This window comes from Salmo trutta, chromosome 18 (genome assembly GCF_901001165.1).
Source record: "Salmo trutta chromosome 18, fSalTru1.1, whole genome shotgun sequence".
NCBI lineage: Eukaryota > Metazoa > Chordata > Actinopteri > Salmoniformes > Salmonidae > Salmo > Salmo trutta.
The window spans coordinates 21,396,342-21,416,422 of NC_042974.1; the positions used below are offsets into that span (position 1 = coordinate 21,396,342).

The 20,081-nt window shown below is 41.9% G+C and overlaps 1 protein-coding gene and 1 long non-coding RNA gene across 2 annotated transcripts in view; both read left to right on the top strand.

Moving 5' to 3' along the window:
- LOC115152989 (Kv channel-interacting protein 2) overlaps positions 1-20,081 on the top strand; it is a 108,735-nt gene that overhangs the window by 13,192 nt on the left and 75,462 nt on the right. The gene's annotated exons all lie outside the window — the stretch shown is intronic.
- On the top strand, positions 6,434-9,122 carry LOC115152990 (uncharacterized). The gene is made up of 2 exons (XR_003867619.1): positions 6,434-8,163; positions 8,298-9,122. It is a non-coding gene; the product is annotated as an uncharacterized LOC115152990 (long non-coding RNA).

The window sequence follows — 20,081 nt, forward strand, 5'->3', positions numbered from 1 at the left end:
ATACAGAAACAACACGTACATAACAAACAAACAATCACCGACAGAGAAATGAGGGGAAGTAGAGGGTTAAATACACAACATATAATTACTGGGATATGAAACAGGTGTGTAAAGAGACCAGACAAAACCAATGGAAAATGAAAAACTGATCAATGATGGCTAGAAGGCCGGTGACGTCGATCGCCGAACACCACCCGAACAAGGAGGGGCATCAACTTCAGTAGAAGTCGTGACAATCTCAAATATATTTTGATTTGTTTAACACTTTTTTGGTTACTACATGATTCCATATGTGTTATTTCATAGTTTTGATGTCTTCACTATTATTCTACAATGTAGAAAATAGTAAAAAATAAAGAAAAACCTTTGCAGTAGTAGGTGTTCTAAAACCTTTGACCAGTAGTGTACATGAATAAATGTGAAATGACATTACACTTACAACATGTATATAAAGGGGTATAAACACAGCATCAATATAAACATAAACTTAAACGTTCACCTCTTAGAGAGAGAGAGAAACGAATTACTTGGATTGACAAAGGGTCAAGATTTATGGCACCTTCTCTCTCCAGCCTTGTGTGAGAATCTGCCAGGCTGAGACCTTATCAGATCTGCCCTGGTGCCACAGGGCCGTAAATGTCATGCCCTGCTCTGTTTCACCTGTCCTTGTGCTTGTCTCCACCCCCCTCCAGGTGTTTTCCCATTATTCCCCATTTCCCCATTTTCCCCATTATCCCCTGGGTACTTATACCTGTGTTCTCTGTTTGTCTGTTGCCAGTTTGTTTTGTTTCGTCAAGCCTACCAGCGTTTTCCCTTCTGTTCCTGTCAAATGATTGTTCCTGTTTTTCCCGATATTGACCTCTGCCTGACCTGACCCTGAGCCTGCCTGCTGTCCTGTACCTTTGCCCCACTTCTCTGGATTACCGACCTCTGCCTGACCTGACCCTGAGACTGCCTGCCGTCCTGTACCTTTGCCCCACTACTCTGGATTATCGACCCCTGCCTGCCTTGACCTGTTGTTTTCCTGCCCCTGTTGCTGTAATAAACATTGTTATTTCAACATGGTCTGCATTTGGGTCTTACCTGAAACGTGATAGTAAATTAATCTGCGCATGAGCAAGCTCCAAGAACTGTCTCGGGTGACTCTAGAAGCTCGCCCATGACAGCACAATAAAGGCCACTATGGAAAATGCTGTGGTAGAGTGTGCATGTAAAGACTATGTTTACCAATACAACAATTAAACCACTTCTGCAAAAGTACTTGTGCAACCAATGCAATAATAACACTTATGGCAGTACGGAATAATACTACATACGATAAACAATACGTAAAGCAGCATTGGCAACTCTAACATTAAATAATACTAACAGAAATACAGTAGAACATATGGCTGAAACTTATCTAAGTAACATGAAGTAATTAGTGATAATTACCTATTAAATGTCCTGCGACAAATGTGTCTTCTCCCTTCGGACGACGATAACAATCTGACCTGATTGGGCGGGTGCAGTGCCCAGTGGGTAACAATCTGAACTGATTGGGCGGGTGCAGTGCCCAGTGGGTAACAATTTGACCTGATTGGGCGGGTGCAGTGCCCAGTGGGTAACAATCTGACCTGATTGGGCGGGTGCAGTGCCCAGTGGGTAACAATCTGACCTGATTGGGCGGGTGCAGTGCCCAGTGGGCAGTGTGATCTCATCTTTGAACGTCAATATGCCCAACTGTTTTGATATCAGTTCATCATGATCTATTACACCTCATAGCACAACAAACTGCTTAATACTGGTATAGAAATAGACATGCATATACTGTAACATTGTGTAAAAGTACCCACAATCCTCTAAAAACTGAGCCACATGGCAAGTTGATTGAAAATATTATAAGCCAATTAAACACCATTTCCATTGTTGTCATTTTAACTCAAAAATAATTGTTCAGATTTTGCAGTATATTGAATTGAATTTACATGTTCAAATGTTATGCTTTTTGAGCATATGAAAATGAAGTAAGGTATTCAAGTATTGAAATAAAACCAGAAACCTGCATTTTTATGTACATTTTTGGGGATGTAATATTTAATAAGCCCCTAATTTATAATTTTTTTATAGTGTACAAACTGTTGAGCAAGGAAATTATACTAGATAACCTGTTCAGTGGGATACTGTGTGCAACAAAAGAGTGATCAAATGAAGATCCTACATATTTATGCTAAGAGAAGGAGGAGTATCTGGTCAATGAGTTTCTTCCTTAGTTTTTTACACAAGACATACTTGAGGGTCAGGACATACTTGGCCTACTGGGAAGGCAGGAAACTCTAAACCTGACCCTACCAGAAGGAAGGGAACTCTAACCCTACAAGGAAGGAAGGGAACTCTGACCCTACAAGGAAGGAATGGAACTCTGACCCAACAAGGAAGGAAGGGAACTCTGACCCTACAATGCAGGCAAGATACATCTGTATGCTAAGCTCTTGTATGGACCAGAGGGAAGAGAGGGAGGGAGGGAGGGAGGGAGGGAGGGAGGGAGGGAGGGAGGGAGGGAGGGAGGGAGGGAGGGAGGGAGGGAGGGAGGGAGGGAGGGAGGGAGGGAGAAGGAGGAGTATCTGGTCAATGAGTTCCTTCCTTAGTTTTTTCTTCTCTCCGATGCTTTGAGCTGTAGATGAATGAAATTTCCAAATCCCCGTAGAGCCAAAGGAGGAAAGGAAGACGTGGGAGTGAGTTCTTACTGTGTGTTATTGTAAATATGCACTTTGACCTAAGCTTATGTCAAGGTACATATTTCATCCTCCATTTTCACTCTTTCATTTATCTTGTTCTTCTTTCTCTCGTTAGACTTTGACATTTGCAGAGGAGTGTTTTCATATTCAGAAAGTGCACACACACAAACACACACACACATGCAGCAGAGCTTCTATCAGAAATACTGTGCATCAGTCAGTCCAGTCAGTAAGTCAGTGGTCTTATAATAACCCCCTCAGCAGATCCATTAAGTATTTATTAAATACAGCATGTGTGTGTGTGTACTTAAATGTACGTTTACTGAGAGAGCCAGGTTTCTATGACAACCGGGTCTTGTGTGTCTGTTCCAGGAAGAGAGCGAGAAGGAGAGAGGGGGTGGAGATGGAGAGAGGGGGATGGAGAAAATAGAGAGACAGAGGTAAAGAAATTGATAGATAGAGGTGAATGTGGACCTCTGTATGGGAGCTAGCTAATAGTATGTAGGGATTTCATCAATGTCAATCATGGTTTGTATTTCAGCATCATGGTATTTTAGGACAATGTAAAGGGGCCCAGCTAATATATAGTCAATCAACTGTAACAGTAGATAACATTTACTAAATGGATACACATTTTTTGGACTATACATATACACTGAGTGTACAAAACATTAGGAACACTTTCCTAATATTGAGTTGCAACCCCTTTTGTCCTCAGAACAGCCTCAATTCGTCGGTGCATGTACTATACAAGGTGTCGAAAGCGTTCCACAGGGATCTTGGCCCATGTTGACTCCAATGCTTCCCACAGTTGTGTCAAGTTGGCTGGATGTCCTTTGGGTGGTGAACCATTCTTGATACACACAGGAAACTGTTGAGTGTGAAAAGCCCAGCAGCGTTGCAGTTCTTTACACAAACCGGTGCAGCTGGCAACTGCTACCATACCTGGTTCAAAGGCACTTAAATATTTTGTCTTGCTCATTCACCCTCTGAAAGACACACATACACAATCCATGTCTCAACTGTCTCAAGGCTTAAAAATCATTCTTTAACCTGTCTCATCCCCTTCATCTACACTGATTGAGGTGTATTTAATAAGTGACATCAATAGCTTTCACCTGGATTCACCCTATGTCATGGAAAGAGCAGGTGTTCATAATGTTTGGTACACTGTCTATACTTTTGACCCCCAGTCCATGATTAGAGGGGAACGATGAAAACCTGTAGGATTTTAATACAATAACAGAATGAGTTTAAATAGGTTCAAAACAATTACTTTGGTAAAAGTTCATTGTAGGGGAAAAACATTATGCCACACAGTTTGAGCAACCCATAGAAATCTCACATAATTCTTTTAGTAGAGTGAACCAACTTGAGTTTTTCTACCCCCCACTATTTCTGAGGGAGAGATAGGAGGGAGGTAGAGAGAGAACTGTAACTGTGATAATCAAATCTGTATGGTAAAACTATAATTAAACTGGCTCTCACAGCATAGGCCTGGGTTTTGGTGTGTGTGTGTTCTCCTTTCTGCCCTAGGGCTCTGTTATATTATTGTGAAACCATATCTCTACTTAGACTAATTAACAGGTATTAAACACTATTCGGCAAAACTATCCCTCCCTCCCTCTCTCCTTCTCTCCTTGCTCTCTCCACTTTCTCTCAGTGCCTCTAGGCTGTCTGTTTGTTTCTTGTTTTGTGTTGTTTGTCTGACTCATTTGATTGTCTGTCTGATAAGATATCCATTGGGTTGTGTCATTCTCTGAATGATAAGAAACCAAATATCCAGACAGTCCTAGGCCTATATCCTATATCTGATTCATAACATAGGCATTAGCTCAGGGAGCTGACATGGGTCTTTCAGGTCTCAAGCAAGGTACTCATTACCTGAGCGTATTTCAATGAACCACCTCTGCTATTTGACGTCCATCCATGTGTGAGGACGTCGGGAGATGAGCTCTGTTACCTTTACTGTAGATTTTGGTTTTGCTAGGGCATTGTGGACAGGGATGGCAGATGGGCGTAAGCATCTGCCTCTGATTCTAAAGGTTGCATGTTTGAATCCAGCGATAGAAAGTGTTTTTTTATATTTTTGCTTTAAGTTAATGCATAAACATGATCCTTAAGTTAAGGTTAAGTTTGGAAGAACTTCGAAATTTGACGTTTAAGAAACTGAACATCTAATGAACATCTAATTCTGACATGAGACTGTGAGAGCTTGTAGAATATATGCCAGCGGAGTAAAGTATTGTCTTCTTGTTTTGCCAGATGGCTAATGAGCTATTCTGCGATTGTATGGTATGAGCCTTGTCTTTTGTTGTGTTTTGTCTCTTATGATCAGATTAATATCAGTCGGCCCTATTCTCTAACTCATTTACCGTAGATAAAGGCTTGCACACATGTACGGCTGTGACCGCATGCACACACAGACACACACACGCGCACACACACACTTACTGTGGTGATTGAAGGAATAGAGGATAAGGAGAAGTGAAAAACAGGTAGGCAACACACAGCACACAGCAGCAAAGGGGGTTTAAAATCACGTTTGTTTCCTTCTTGCGACCAGTAGCAGTAATTAGTCAGAGTGACATGGTGCTAAAGGAAACAAAGTGTTCATTCTTCAGTGTCCTGGGAACGTTAATACAGTACACACACTATTAATTCATGACCTCTGATTTCACAGTCCCCATGGTGCTTTACTTATCTACACACACACGCACACACAAACACACTACATCCATTGTATATCAGTGGTTCACTAACAAGGTAAAATAGGTTTTCACATGCTTTGTAACGGTTTCTTACTTGTTGCACATTACTTAATTGTACAGTAAATACTTGCACAGCTGCAAGGTCAGGTGCATTGTGAATAGATGGTCCAATTATTGATTCCATACAGAACCCAATGTAAACTCATACAGAAAGAAAAACCTGTTTTAGTTATCCCTTTTTGAACCTCTATACACTTTTGTGAGAGTTTATATGTCTAATGATGTCACCTCTGCTCGTGTGTGGGTGTTAGAGAGATCCTTCTCTGACCCTTAATTCAGTATAAGCCTATATTCTAATAGTATAATAGTAATGATGTCACCTTTCCACTCCCCTGTCTTTCTCTTCCTGCCTATCTCTCCTGCTTCTGTCTCTCTATCACGTATTCTCTTCATTATTAAATTGATTTAAATTGTGAACGTATAAATGATCATGAATTAACCACATCCTGGCTGACATGACAACTGAAGAGTTGGGAGTACTTGCAGAGGTGTGGTTTGTGTGTGTATGTGTGCACATGCTCACTTGTTGTGTGTGTTTGTGCACACATACGTGTGTATTTTGTGTGAAATGACTAACAGACTGCAGCATTTTATCCAAGAGTGTGTCAATAGTAGCCACAGGAGAAGAAATGTTCATTTCCATAAGGACAAATCACTCAAAACAAACCCCATGTCTACACAGTGGGACTCCCTGTGTCTCTGTCTTTGTCGCCAGGAAGAATAGAGGAGACACTCCGCTGTGTGTGTGTGGTGTGTGTGTGTGTGTGTGTGTGTGTGTGTGTGTGTGTGTGTGTGTGTGTGTGTGTGTGTGTGTGTGTGTGTGTGTGTGTGTGTGTGTGTGTGTGTGTGTGTGTGAGAGAGACGCTCTGATAGACACTGTATAATAGATAATATCAGGGCCCAGCAGGAGGCCAGAACGAAGCCTGGGGGTTGGGTAGAGTTGGATCCCAGCCAGGGAGGGGGGCAAATTATGGTGATGGAGGCCAGAGTGAGGCCTGCGGGTTGGGTAGAGATGTATCCCAGTTTGGGGTCTTGTAATGGGAGTGGGGGCCAGAGTGAGGATTGGAAGTTGGGTACCGGTGGCTCAAGGGTCCGGTCCGGAAACACCACAGTCGACCAAACAAGTCCTGCAGGCTAAGTGTTGCAACGAAGGACCTTGCAGCTGGCTTAGAACAGAGTAGCACGTCTTGCCCTTCAATGTAAACTGCAGGCTAATGTCAACAGTATGCATGTCAGTCTGTCTTGGCTCAAAGTAGAAGAGATTTATATTATTGTGTTAAAAATAAAAAATTGTCTGTATAAATCAACTTACATATTAGCCTTATGTGGCCCCGAGCACTTGACACAGTTCCATTCAAACGCGATTGTTTTTGTGTTTCCGTTTCACAACGTCTGTCAACGCTAGCGAATGACCTCAGAACGGGGGCTAGCTAATAATTAAAAAACGCGCTTCATTATCACATCTTCATGGCTCACATTCTTCACCAGGAGGAGGGGAAAGGATTGGTATTTTTTAAGGCCGATGTTCAGCCCAGCCAATCAAGCAGCTCTTGCCACTCTGCATGGGTACTTGTATCCAACAACGGATCAGTAGAGACGACTGGATGCACTTGCATCGCTGGCCTTGGAAAGTCATGCAGCCTCAATTTTGTAGACGGTAGGCTAATAAGCAAAGTCCCTTGCATTTCTATGTCTAACATTACTTGACATAAGCGATTACAGGATACAAGCAGCCTACATGTGGTGACAGTTACTATAATCCATAGGCTAACGTTATGATAGAGTTCTCAGATGATATCTATGATCAATCTCTGCGTTACTTGGTCTTCTTGTAATTTATGTTTATAGCCTATTTTCTTCATTCCTTTTATAGATGAAAGTGTGCAATACTACCTTATCTAGACACAGAATGATACAATAGTCAGGCTTAACATAGCATTTCAAACGTTTTGTTGGATGAAAGCTGAATTGAGAATGTCATGATTTATTGGTGATGTTAACAGGTATTTGTGAATCAACAGAACTGCTGTATGTCAAATGTCATGTTGGTGAAGCAAGGTAGGTTTATGGAGTCCATGTGAGTAGGGTCTTACGTGTTTAAACATGTCAGCATCATATGTATTTCTTTAGTGTTATTATTGTTATTATTGTTTTTCTGGGTGAATAAGGTTTGTATCCTTGTGGCTGGGGGTAATGCCTAAAGTATGGTAAGTACACGTGGTCTCATCTCATTGGGAACAATAGCAAGGTAAGTTTATGATGAAACTTGCATGTGTTTTGATTAAGTTGATCACATTGTCCTCAGTCACAATTGTTAATGGGATTTTCTCTGAATGTTTATATTGTAACAAACATTCCATCACAGGTGCAGAATGCAGTGTCCAGTGGGCTAACTGCCATAGACTGCAAAGATGAGCAGCGAAAAATGGAATGCAGGGACACGGAGGAAACTTGAGCCAAAGAAGTTAAACAGCATTGACTTCACACACCATAAGGCCAGTGATCAATATGCAGAAAAGCATCCAGAATGTCCACCCCTGCCTCCCACTCCTGCATTCCACTCACAGGAGGAATTGAATAGGAGCCTGAGACACCTGAATCTGCTTGTGGGGAGTCTGCTCTTTGAGTGTGTTAATGCTGAACTGACAATAATATCACAGTCAGTAGCATCCCAGGTAAAATTGGACTGAAATGAATATTTATTTGTGGCTGTACCATTTTAATGTATTTGAACTGATGTGTGTCTCTTCTGATCAATGCTTTCTAACTCCATATAATAACTTCATATTGATGATCTACTCTTTCCCAGCCACATGGTGAGCATGTCACAACTGCCAGAAGTGCCTATCCTTCTACAATGAATTTGTGAAACTTGACCCAACCCAGTCGACTGCTTTGGAACAGATCACAAAGGAGCAGAGTGCCTCACAGTTGGGGCATGACTCAAGGAAGCTTTGAGTAACTACAAGCTCAGCCAAGAAGGTCCCTGTCAAGAAATCCACCAACCCTGGAAAGTTTCTCCAAGAGCATCTATATCCCAGGTTCCGAGGGAATGCAGCAACACACAAAGGGAAAGATAATGAGTGGCTGGAAGACTGTGGATACTCTGTGGACCACAGAGGTACTGTTGTCAGTGTTGAAGAGCCATGGCTATCAGCAAGCCATGACGGAGTGCTGAACTCCAAAGGAGCTGTTGGAGATCAAGTGTCCTGTCATGGGGACGGGCTGTGATTCTCTGGATGATGTCTTCAGTGGGAAAGCCTGTGATGTGAAGGAGCTGGAGGGCACACCCCAACTGCAACCACATGGGCCACGTAGCTACTACATGCCGATGCAAATTGGTATGTTTTACACAGGACTGGGAGAATGTAAGGTGCTCATCTGGACTCCATCCCAGCAAGTTATGATCCCTGTTCGCTATGATGCACAGTTCTCTGCAGAGCCTCTCCTGAGGTTGAAGGCATTGTACTTTACACACATGCTGCCATTTATTGTTGTGGAGCATCAGGCAGGCAGATTGTCACAAATATATGCAGCTCTGTAGAAGTATGTATTCAGATGTCTCTCCTGTTTGCAGTTACTATTAACACATTGTTTTTCAATTAAAAAGCCTGACTTAATGCATCAACAGTCACAGTATTGTGGAAATTGTTTTTATGGCCTTTGTTTTTTATGAATATTAATGAGTATGCAAAACAAATAATTAAGTCGAGATGTTATAGAATGAATTGAAATATTTAACGTAACTTTTGACACAACTTTAATTCATATTGGGAAATCGACCCTGTGAATGGCATTTGACTGGTCAGTTCATTCAGCATCTTCATGAATGATATCACTACGCAGGTTACACAGGGCAGCACAGATTCTAAGTATTTTGTTAATTTTAGATGAGAGGTTGATTGGCACTCTCTGTGAGATGATTGTAAACCATTTGAGCCTTTTGAATTACACATTCCACATGAACCCTCATGTTAGCTATCTGTCTTGTACATGTGGTGTCCTCCTCTGACAGCTGTGTGCCTCTTTTTGTTAAGCCTGGAATTGTTCATTTGACCTTCCTCTCGTGTAGCAGAACACGGATTGTGAAGCCCCGGTCAGCCATGATCTCATCACCTGGACAGAGGTACTCCAGGAACCCAGAATCCGATGTTATATATACCTCCATATGCTGAGGAGATGACCATCACTAGACCACAAGGTGTGACGGCCACCAGGTACTTGATAGTGTTCTGGGCATAGTAATGGCTGAATGACTCCTCCCTCGAATCCAGGTTCTTGCAGTTTCTGAGCAGTCAATAATGCAGGTTGTTCCTGGGTAGTGGTCCTTAAAACATTGTGGCATTGTAGCACGGATGGTCTCCCTTGGCAACCATGGAATGTAATCCCTCAGATTCTCTTCCATCATGTCAATCCAATAACTAATCACTCGACTGACAATCCTCTGGGAAACACCAAACTTTTCTGCTAGGTACTGCTGCAGCAAGTTGAGCTACAGCTTCATCAGTGTCATCAGGAGTTGGTCTGTCAGGTCTAACTGAAAGCTGCCTTTGTAGAGTGGTAGAAGACGTTCCGCCAGGGTAGAAAAGGCAGCAAGAGACAAGCCTGTATGCAGTGGACAGAGTGCTTCGTTACTCAGCAGGGTTTTGTAGAGAGGTGCTGCTGGGCACTGTGTCCCTGCCTCACAGGTAGGGGGCTTTACATGATCACCTGAGCTGTAGTTGTGATCACTTAGAGATGGGTCTTCCCATTGGGTTTGGGCATCCTTCTCTGAAGGCATATCCATTCCTTCTGTCTGTGTTGGCCAATCCCCATTTTCAATTTGGTAAACACGTGAGCCTGTTGTGTCATCTGTTAAGAAACCAGTATGGCTTGTTAAGTCAATGGACAATTAATAGCAAAACCGTACAATAAAACACCATACTGCATGGACGCTCCTAATAAAATGTAATAATCATAATAATTACGTATATATAAAATGGGATTTTTTTATTGAGTTGTAGAGGAAATTAATTGTGCTATTATGAGACTGTGCTTAGATACAAGAAGAAGGTAGAGGGAGACACAAAAGGGAGAGGGAGACACAAAATGAGAGCAGACAAACTGCTTATGCTTCTTCATGAGTGGAGCATCGTAGGCAAGCCATTTTTCTGGGGAAGGATGCTCCACTGTAGGCTTCTTGTCAAAGAAGTGGTAGGAGCACACAAAGGGACGTTTCTTTAGGTTCAACGCTTTGAGCCAGTGCCGCAAAGACTGCGTCTTTAGGAGGTGGACGCAGGTCGTATGGGGCTCCACAGGTACATTCAGATAGACGTAGAGGTTGATGTTCAAAACATTGCTGTTGTAAAAACTATTGTGACAACCTCGTACTGAACATATAATGCTTGTCATGTTGATCGATTTTAGGATTTTGTGAGGTTCTGTCAGTGTAAAACTATTTAAGCTCTCAACTAAAAGTACCACTTTTGCATGCGCTAGCGAATGTTGCTGGAAAGAGAAACGCAGTTGCAACTACCTCACCGCGATCACTGTGATGTTCCAGAATAAGGTGAATTGCTCTGACAGACATAGTTACCCCACCAGAAATGCCAACAGGGGTCTCTTCACAGTCCCCAAATCTAGGAGTGAGTTACTTGTGTGCCGTTAATATCAAGCAAAACTTCTGAAGCCGAGAACAAAATTCTTAATATTGCAACAAAAAATGCATGATATTGAAAGAAAATCATGAACCCAAAAGTATTGATAGCAAAACAAAATATTGCAAGGAAAAAGTTTTGAAATGCGAGAACAAATTAATTCTAAATGGATGCAAAAAAAAGAGTTTCCTTTTTTTTCTCAAAAACGCGATTAAATAAAACACCTCTGTCTTTGCTGCAATTTTCCCTAAGTAACCCTGGCTTTTGCTTTTGTTTCCTTTTTTTTAGTTGAACGTTTTGGTACATTCATTCCAGCAACATAGCACCCTGCATCCCACTACTCTTTTGCCTCTGAAGCTAAGCAGGGCCGGTCCTGGTCGGTCCCTGGACGGGAGACCAGATATAGCTGGAAGTGGTGAATAATACAGGCAGGTCACCTGTGATACAAGTCAGCATTTGACGTCCATCCATGTCTGAGAATGTCGGGAGATGTTTACATGTTTGAATTCAGTGATAGTTAGTTGTTTTTGATATTTTTGTTTTAAGCCTATCTCAAACCTTCACCCTTACCGTAACCATTCAGAGTCAATGCCTAATCTTAAGAATTCAGAGTTAATGCCTGAACTTAACCCTAACTTAAAAAAGCTGGTGTTAATGCCTAAACTTAACGTTAAACACTTTGAAATTTGAGGTTTGGAATAACTTCAAAATGTGACGTTTGAGAACATGGATGAACGTCTAATTCTGACATGATACTGTGAGAGCTTGTAGGCTCATGAGCTAGGCCTCTCTGAGCTGGATCTGTCTGCACTGACGTGTGTGTGTGGGGGGGGGGGTTTGCTTTTAGAAAATTGCACTTATTGTCACTTAGCTAATAACGCCTAATATTGCGCTAGCCATTTTACAAACATTTGAATGCTGAAAGTGACCTGCAGATGTGCCAGATCAGGAATAGGCCTACCTCTCCTTGGTCAGTGCCCAAAGCTGCGCACAGCGTGCAGATTGACTAGGCTACTGATATTGCCTGGGGTTGGGCGGCATGCAAAATGACTTGTAGATCAATGACTGTCAAGACAATTACATGCTTAGTTTGACACTGAAGGTAAGGACGCGTCATTTGTCACAAAAGATGAGAGGCATTTTTGGAAAGTAGAAAGAAAGTACCTTGAGCAAAAAACAATTCTGAATATCGGTCAATCATTACATCCCTATGTGAAACATCACCTTCATCCATCAATGACACACGCACCTCTCACACACACACTAAAAAACACACTCACACTAAAAATTCATTCCTATTAACAGCAGTCTGACAGGGAGGAAGAGATGAGAACAGGGAAAAGAGACAAAGTGTACATAAGGAGAGGAGAATGGTTAGGGAAGGAGAGGAGAATGGTTAGGGAAGGAGAGGAGAATGGTTAGGGAAGGAGAGGAGAATGGTTAGGGAAGGAGAGGAGAATGGTTAGGGAAGGAGAGGAGAATGGTTAGGGAAGGAGAGGAGAATGGTTAGGGAAGGAGAGGAGAATGGTTAGGGAAGGAGAGGAGAATGGTTAGGGAAGGAGAGGAGAATGGTTAGGAAATGAGAGGAGAATGGTTAGAAAATGAGAGGAGAATGGTTAGGGAAGGAGAGGAGAATGGTTAGGGAAGGAGAGGAGAATGGTTAGGGAAGGAGAGGAAAATATGAGGAGAGGAGAGGATAGGATAACAGAGAAAGAGATGAGTTGATGAAAAGTAAAGAAGAACAGGGAAAGGGGAAGAGAGGAGAAAGAAGCGAGAGATAAGATAAAGCATGCACATAAGGAGATGAGTGGATAATGGAGGAGAGCGTGAGGAGGTGTGTGTGTGTGTGGGTTCGTGTGCGCGCGTGCGAGAGAGATAATTTCAAGGTAGGCTTAATGAACATCTGTCCCTGCCTCTCTATATCTCCCATGGCCTATGCAGCCTTAGATCTGTCATAGACATCACCCCCACCCCACCCTCCACTTTCCCATTGAGAATTTATGAGCATGTGCTTGGAAACACACACACATACATACACCTGTAGTTGTGTGACTGACGCTCACTCATTTAGGAGAGCGAGTAGATGCCACCCTCCTCAAGTTCCACCAGCTGTTGGCCCTGTGTGACTGGGAGCTGCTGCGCGTAGTGTGTATGGGCAAACCAACCTCCTGCTGGTTTAATTTACACAAAAGTTTGTCATATACTGTATCACCAGGCTTTTTTTGGGGAGCTATTCCACAGTGTCTCTATATACAGTGTACTACACTCTTACATAAAAAGGGTTCTACTCTGACCAAAAGGCTTCTACAAAGGGTCCTCCTATGGGGACAGCCGAAGTGTGCACCCCTAGAGACTGACAGAGGCTGTACATAACAATCATTCCCATTCACTTTTCAACATAATGACTAGTTAATGATGTCATGGACATTTTTTGTAGTATATTGATAAATCATACATTTTCTAATCAGTGAATAAATCTAGTCTAACTATAGCTATTAAACGCCGGAGGGATCTCTCTATTCACATAAAGTACACACACACACAAACACACGCACAAAAACATGCACGCACACACACACACACACACACACACACACACACACACACACACACACACACACACACACACACTCGTTCCCTATCTTTTCCATTAACTTTTTATTAACTTTGGGTTAGTAGCCAAGATTAACCTGTGTATGTGCGTGTGTGTGTGGCCTGCAGCAGCTTCAGAACAAAGAAACACACACACTTACACAAACACATTCTTTGTGTGTGTGCGTGCCTGCGTCCCTTGCGCGTGTGTGTGTGTGTGTGTGTGTGTGTGTGTGTGTGTGTGTGTGTGTGTGTGTGTGTGTGTGTGTGTGTGCACCTGAGTTTATGCATGTGTGTGTGGGCCGCTAAATGTGTATGTGACTACCCTCTGGGAATTGCTTGTCTACTCCAGTGAGCTAGTGAGACGAGACGAGACCTTGGGGAGAGATGACCTTGAAACACTCTCACTATGTCCCCTACTGAGTACTGCAGAGAGAGAGCAGGAGGGGGAGTTGAAGTTATATGAGGGAGAGCGGCTGACAGAGAGAGGGAGAGAGAGAGAGCGAGAGAGTGAACTAAATGGCAGAAAGGGAGATGGAAAGATAGAGAAAGGGGAAGAGAAGCCAATGTAAAATAAACAAACAGTGAGGAGAGAGAGAGCAATGAATCAAGTTTCTGAATAAGACACTTGTTAGCTCCTTATCGTTTCTCTCCTCCTACATCAAGTCACTCATGACTTCATTATTTAACTCTCATACATGCATTTGAATATTCAATATATTTGTAATCTCTCTGAACATTTTCACATTGTTGATTTGAATGCCAGTGAGACCAGGGTTGCAGTCAGAAATATGTAACATGCCAAATCGTGCAGATAGAAATGCCAGGAAAATAACCTGCATGAATCCTCACTCCACATATCTGAGATGTACAGTACCAATCAAAAGTTTGGTAACACCTACTCATTCCAGAGTTTTTCTTTATTTTTGCTATTTTCTACATTGTAGAATAATAGTGAAGACATAAACTATGAAATAACAAATATGGAATCATGTAGTAACCAAAAAAAGTGTTAAACAAAGTAGCCTTGATGACAGCTTTGCACACTCTTGGCATTCTCTCAACCAGCTTCACCTGGAATGCTTTCCAAAAGTCTTGAAGGAGTTCCCACATATGCTGAGCACTTGTTGGCTGCTTTTTCTTCACTCTGCGGTCCAACTCATTCCAAACCATCTCAATTGGGTTGAGGTCGGGGGATTGTGGAGGCCAGGTCATCCGATGCAGCACTCCATCACTCTCCTTCTTGGTCAAATAGCCCTTACACATCCTGGAGGTGTGTTGGGTCATTGTCCTGTTGAAAAACAAATGATAATCCCACTAACCGCAAACCAGATGGGATGAATGGCGTATCACTGCAGAATTTGCAAAAATTTCAAAGAAACTGTTTTCGCTTTGTCATTATGGGGTATTGTGTGTAGATTAATGAGGGAAATGTTTTATTTAATCAATTTTAGAATAAGGCTGTAACGTAACAAAACGTGGAAAAAGTCAAGGGGTCTGAATACTTTCCGAAAGCGCAGTATGTCTGTATACAGTATCTTGACAACAAATCATTTTACAGAGGCATTGCACTGCAGAGCCTTATAAAATGATGATTATAAAATAATAATGGATTAGGACAGGACAGGGTATGACAGGACAGGAAAATAGTCTTAGACAAAATATTACAATACTACTGCAATCAAAATAAACACTGTACATAACAATAAACACTCAACATAATACATACATTGCAAGATACCCATGTCATACACATTTAGATGTCTTGTATAGCCACATACATAATCAATATTGCACACTGCCCTTACACATTCTGTTAGTGGCATATTGACACAGCTTAACTTTACTTATTGTTTGTAAAAAGGTTTTCATTTAGTCTCACAGCTCATAACACTGATGGGCTTAAAGATAAACAGCGCCGTGTTCATTAGGCACCAAACGGAAGAAAACTGGAGAGAACCAGGAGAGAACCTGAACTTGTCCAATAAGAAACCATTGTTTCTTGTCCAATAAGAAACTCCCATTAAGACTTTTTCCGTTGCATGTGATAATGAACAAGTCTGAGTTCTGCCCCTCTTTTCAAACTTCATGTTCATCACCGTGTCTGCTGTGGTTCTGTCATTTGTTTGTCAGGAGTTATATCTCGCTCTCCCAGGCAGTACACATTCGTCTGTCATCCGTTACTCTGTCTCTTTCTCTCTGCCCCCCCCCCCCCTCTCTCGCTGAATGTATTCTCATGGAGGAGTGTTTTGGAGTGTTGTTTGTCCGTCCGTCTGTCTGTCTGTGTACGTGTAAACAATGTGTTGCTCTCAGGATGACGTGGCTTTCGAAGACAGTATTATTATTAGATATGGAGCGTTAGAGTCATGTCTCCTGTTGTCTTGTCTCGTCTCTTCTCGTCTCATCTGTGTCTCATTTGGGTCTCACTATGCATCTCACAAGGAGGCAGGGGAGTGAACTGAAGGTGAGAAAACAGCAGGAGGGGAGGGAGATGTGTTCACCTATCACACACACACACACACACACAAACAAGCACACATGCACACACACACACACACACACATTCACTCTTTCCACATGAAAGACCTCTCTCTATCTAGGGAGGGATGACACAGGGTGTTTTTACTCACAGTAGACCTACCTCGTGACCACTCAGCTCTCTCTCTCTCTATCAAGGTGAAGCACCTTGACAGAGTTGTCAGAAGGTACACAGCCAATTTTTTACTGTTGGGTAGGTACTGTAGGTAGGAGAGTCAGAATACAGAATAGATCAAGGACATTCTACTGTATGTGACATGTTGCCTGACATGTTATTACAATCTGAATCTATATTGTCATGCAACACATAGTTTTTATTTGTGTTAAACACAAGAGATAAGAACAATGCAGACAAAACATTGACACTCACAAGAAGAAAATGATTCAGAATCTACAACTATGGCTCCGTTATGCCATATCCTGTCCTACTTTACTAAGCCAGATGCTTATACAGTGAGGGAAAAAAGTATTTGATCCCCTGCTGATTTTGTACATTTGCCCACTGACAAAGAAATTATCAGTCTATAATTTTAATGGTAGGTTTATTTGAACAGTGAGAGACAGAATAACAACAAAACATTTTTTTTAAACGCATGTCAGAAATGTTATAAATTGATTTGAATTTTAATTAGGGAAATAAGTATTTGACCCCCTCTCAATCAGAAAGATTTCTGGCTCCCAGGTGTCTTTTATACAGGTAACGAGCTGAGATTAGGAGCACACTCTTAAAGGGAGTGCTCCTATCCGCAGCTTGTTACCTGTATAAAAGACACCTGTCCACAGAAGTAATCAATCAATCAGATTCCAAACTCTCCACCATGGACAAGACCAAAGAGCTCTCCAAGGATGTCAGGGACAAGATTGTAGACCTACACAAGGCTGGAATGGGCTACGAGACCATCGCCAAGCAGCTTGGTGAGAAGGTGACAACAGTTGGTGCGATTATTCGCAAATGGAAGAAACACAAAAGAACTGTCAATCTCCCTCGGCCTAGGGCTCCACGCAAGATCTCACCTCGTGGAGTTGCAATGATCATGAGAACGGTGAGGAATCAGCCCAGAACTACACGGGAGGATCTTGTCAATGATCTCAAGGAAGCTGGGACCATAGTCACCAAGAAAACAATTGGTAACACACTACGCCGTGAAGGACTGAAATCCTGCAGCGCCCGCATGGTCCCCCTGCTCAAGAAAGCACATATTCATGCCCGTCTGAAGTTTGCCAATGAACATCTGAATGACTCAGAGGACAACTGGGTGAAAGTGTTGTGGTCAGATGAGACCAAAATGAAGCTCTTTGGCATCAACTCAACTCGCCGTGTTTGGAGGAGGAGGAATGCTGCCTATGACCCCAAGAACACCATCACCACCGTCAAACATGGAGGTGGAAACATTATGCTTTGGGGGTGTTTTTCTGCTAAGGGGACAGGACAACTTCACCGCATCAAAGGGACGATGGACGGGGCCATGCACCATCAAATCTTGGGTGAGAACCTCCTTCCCTCAGCCAGGGCATTGAAAATGGGTCGTGGATGGGTATTCCAGCATTACAATGACCCAAAACACACAGCCAAGGCAACAAAGGAGTAGCTCAAAAAGAAGCACATTAAGGTCCTGGAGTGGCCTAGCCAGTCTCCAGACCTTAATCCCATAGAAAATCTGTGGAGGGAGCTGAAGGTTCGAGTTGCCAAACGTCAGCCTCGAAACCTTAATGACTTGGAGAAGCTCTGCAAAGAGGAGTGGGACAAAATCCCTCCTGAGATGTGTGCAAACCTGGTGGCCAACTACAAGAAACGTCTGACCTCTGTGATTGTCAACAAGGGTTTTGCCACCAAGTACTAAGTCATGTTTTGCAGAGGGGCCAAATACTTATTTCCCTCATTAAAATGCAAATCAATTTCTAACATTTTTGACATGCGTTTTCTGGATTTTTTTGTTGTTATTCTGTCTCTCACTGTTCAAATAAACCCACCATTAAAGTGATAGACTCTTCATTTCTTTGTCAGTTGGCAAACGTACAAAATCAGCAGGGGATCAACTACTTTTTTCCCTCACTGTATATATTTAGAAGTACAGTTTAAAACGTATTTGTATGATACATATTTAAAGTGCACATCAGAATAACATACAGAACACATTTTCATTCCTATACATATTTGATTCCATAAGCTTTAGAGTTCATTACTTATTTATGTATGGCCTCCTTGACTCAATGTGTGGGTTCTGTCAGTTTGGAACATGCATGTTTTATTGAATGGTGTTTATGGGGTTGGGGTTGAGATTAGGGTTGCTATACTGTTGCTATAGTATGGTGTTCAGATTAAATCGTTGTCATTACCATCAATCGTCATCACTTTAATTAACTCTACCTACATGTACATACTACCTCAACTAAACGGAGCCCACGCACATTGACTCTGTAGCCGGCACCCCCCTGTATATATTGTTATTTTTTACTGCTGCTCCTTAATTACTTGTTACTTTTATCTCTTAATCTTATCCATATTTTTTTTAACTGCACTGTTGGTTTGGGGCTCTTAAGTAAGCATTCCACTGTTAGGTCTACACCTGTTGTATTCGGCGCATGTGACTAATAAAATGTGATTTGATTTGATTTGAACTATCATCCCCATTATCATCATTGCTATGGTATTGCCAGGCTTGGGTAGGTTACTTTCTAAATGTAATCCTTAACAATTACTAGTTACCTGTCCAAAATTGTAATCAGTAACGTAACTTTTGGATAGGGCTCCCGAGTGGCGCAGCGGTCTAAGGCCTCAGGACTTGAGGTGTCACTACAGACACCCTGGTTTGATTCCAGGCTGTATCACAACTGGCCGTGATTGGGAGTCCCATAGGGCGGCGCACAATTGGCGTCGTCTGGGTGTGGCCGGTGTAATCCTTCATTGTAAATAAGAATTTGTTCTTAACTGACTTGTCTAGTTAAATGTTAAATAAAAAATTGTAAATAATAATTACCCAAGCTAAGTAACATAATTTGATTACATTCAGTTACTTTTAGATTACTTTCGCCTTAAGAGGCATTAGAAGAAGACAAACATGTATGTTACCAATTGAACGACATTTATTGCAGGATAAATCAATGTTAAAGTTGCTGGCCATATATGGATGTTAAATTTTACTTTATGGGTTGGTTATCTAGGCTTCTTCTAACCCATCACTTTTTACTACACATAATAATACGATTAAATGATATCTTTACATTAGAAACAAAAGTCTATCAGATTTCCAGTCATTCCAATACATATTATAGCCCTTGATCTTCAAGAATAGGACTTGGAAATATGGAAGTATAGGTCAGCCAAAAATTTTACCTGAGCATAATCCCAAAACTAAGGATTTATTAGCCAGCCCTACTCTGTTGTTTATGATTTTGATGTCATGGAGGACTGTTTAGACTCATTATGTGACAGTTGAACTAAGCTCATGAGACATTTCTAAGTTATATCCTTCAATAAGCAATGGATATATATATATATATAAGTCCAAAAATGGATATAGCAACTACAGATTGCCCCTTTAAATCTATCAAAAGTGTGCGAGTTTGAGCATGTGTCCATTAGGCCTATGGATTTTTATTTTTTATAAGCATTAATTAAATTGAGCAATAAAAGCCCCACTTTTATTCCATGGGCTGGGATCCGCACTATGCAGCTGTTGCCCAAGCGCATTTTTCACTGGCTGTCCACTGGTTTCAAAAACAATGATTGATAGGCAGCTTAAACTTCTTGAATTCAACCATTATTGGATTCCAAAGCACATTTAGATTTGTGAACAGCCATCCACAACAACCACAATCCGTAAGAC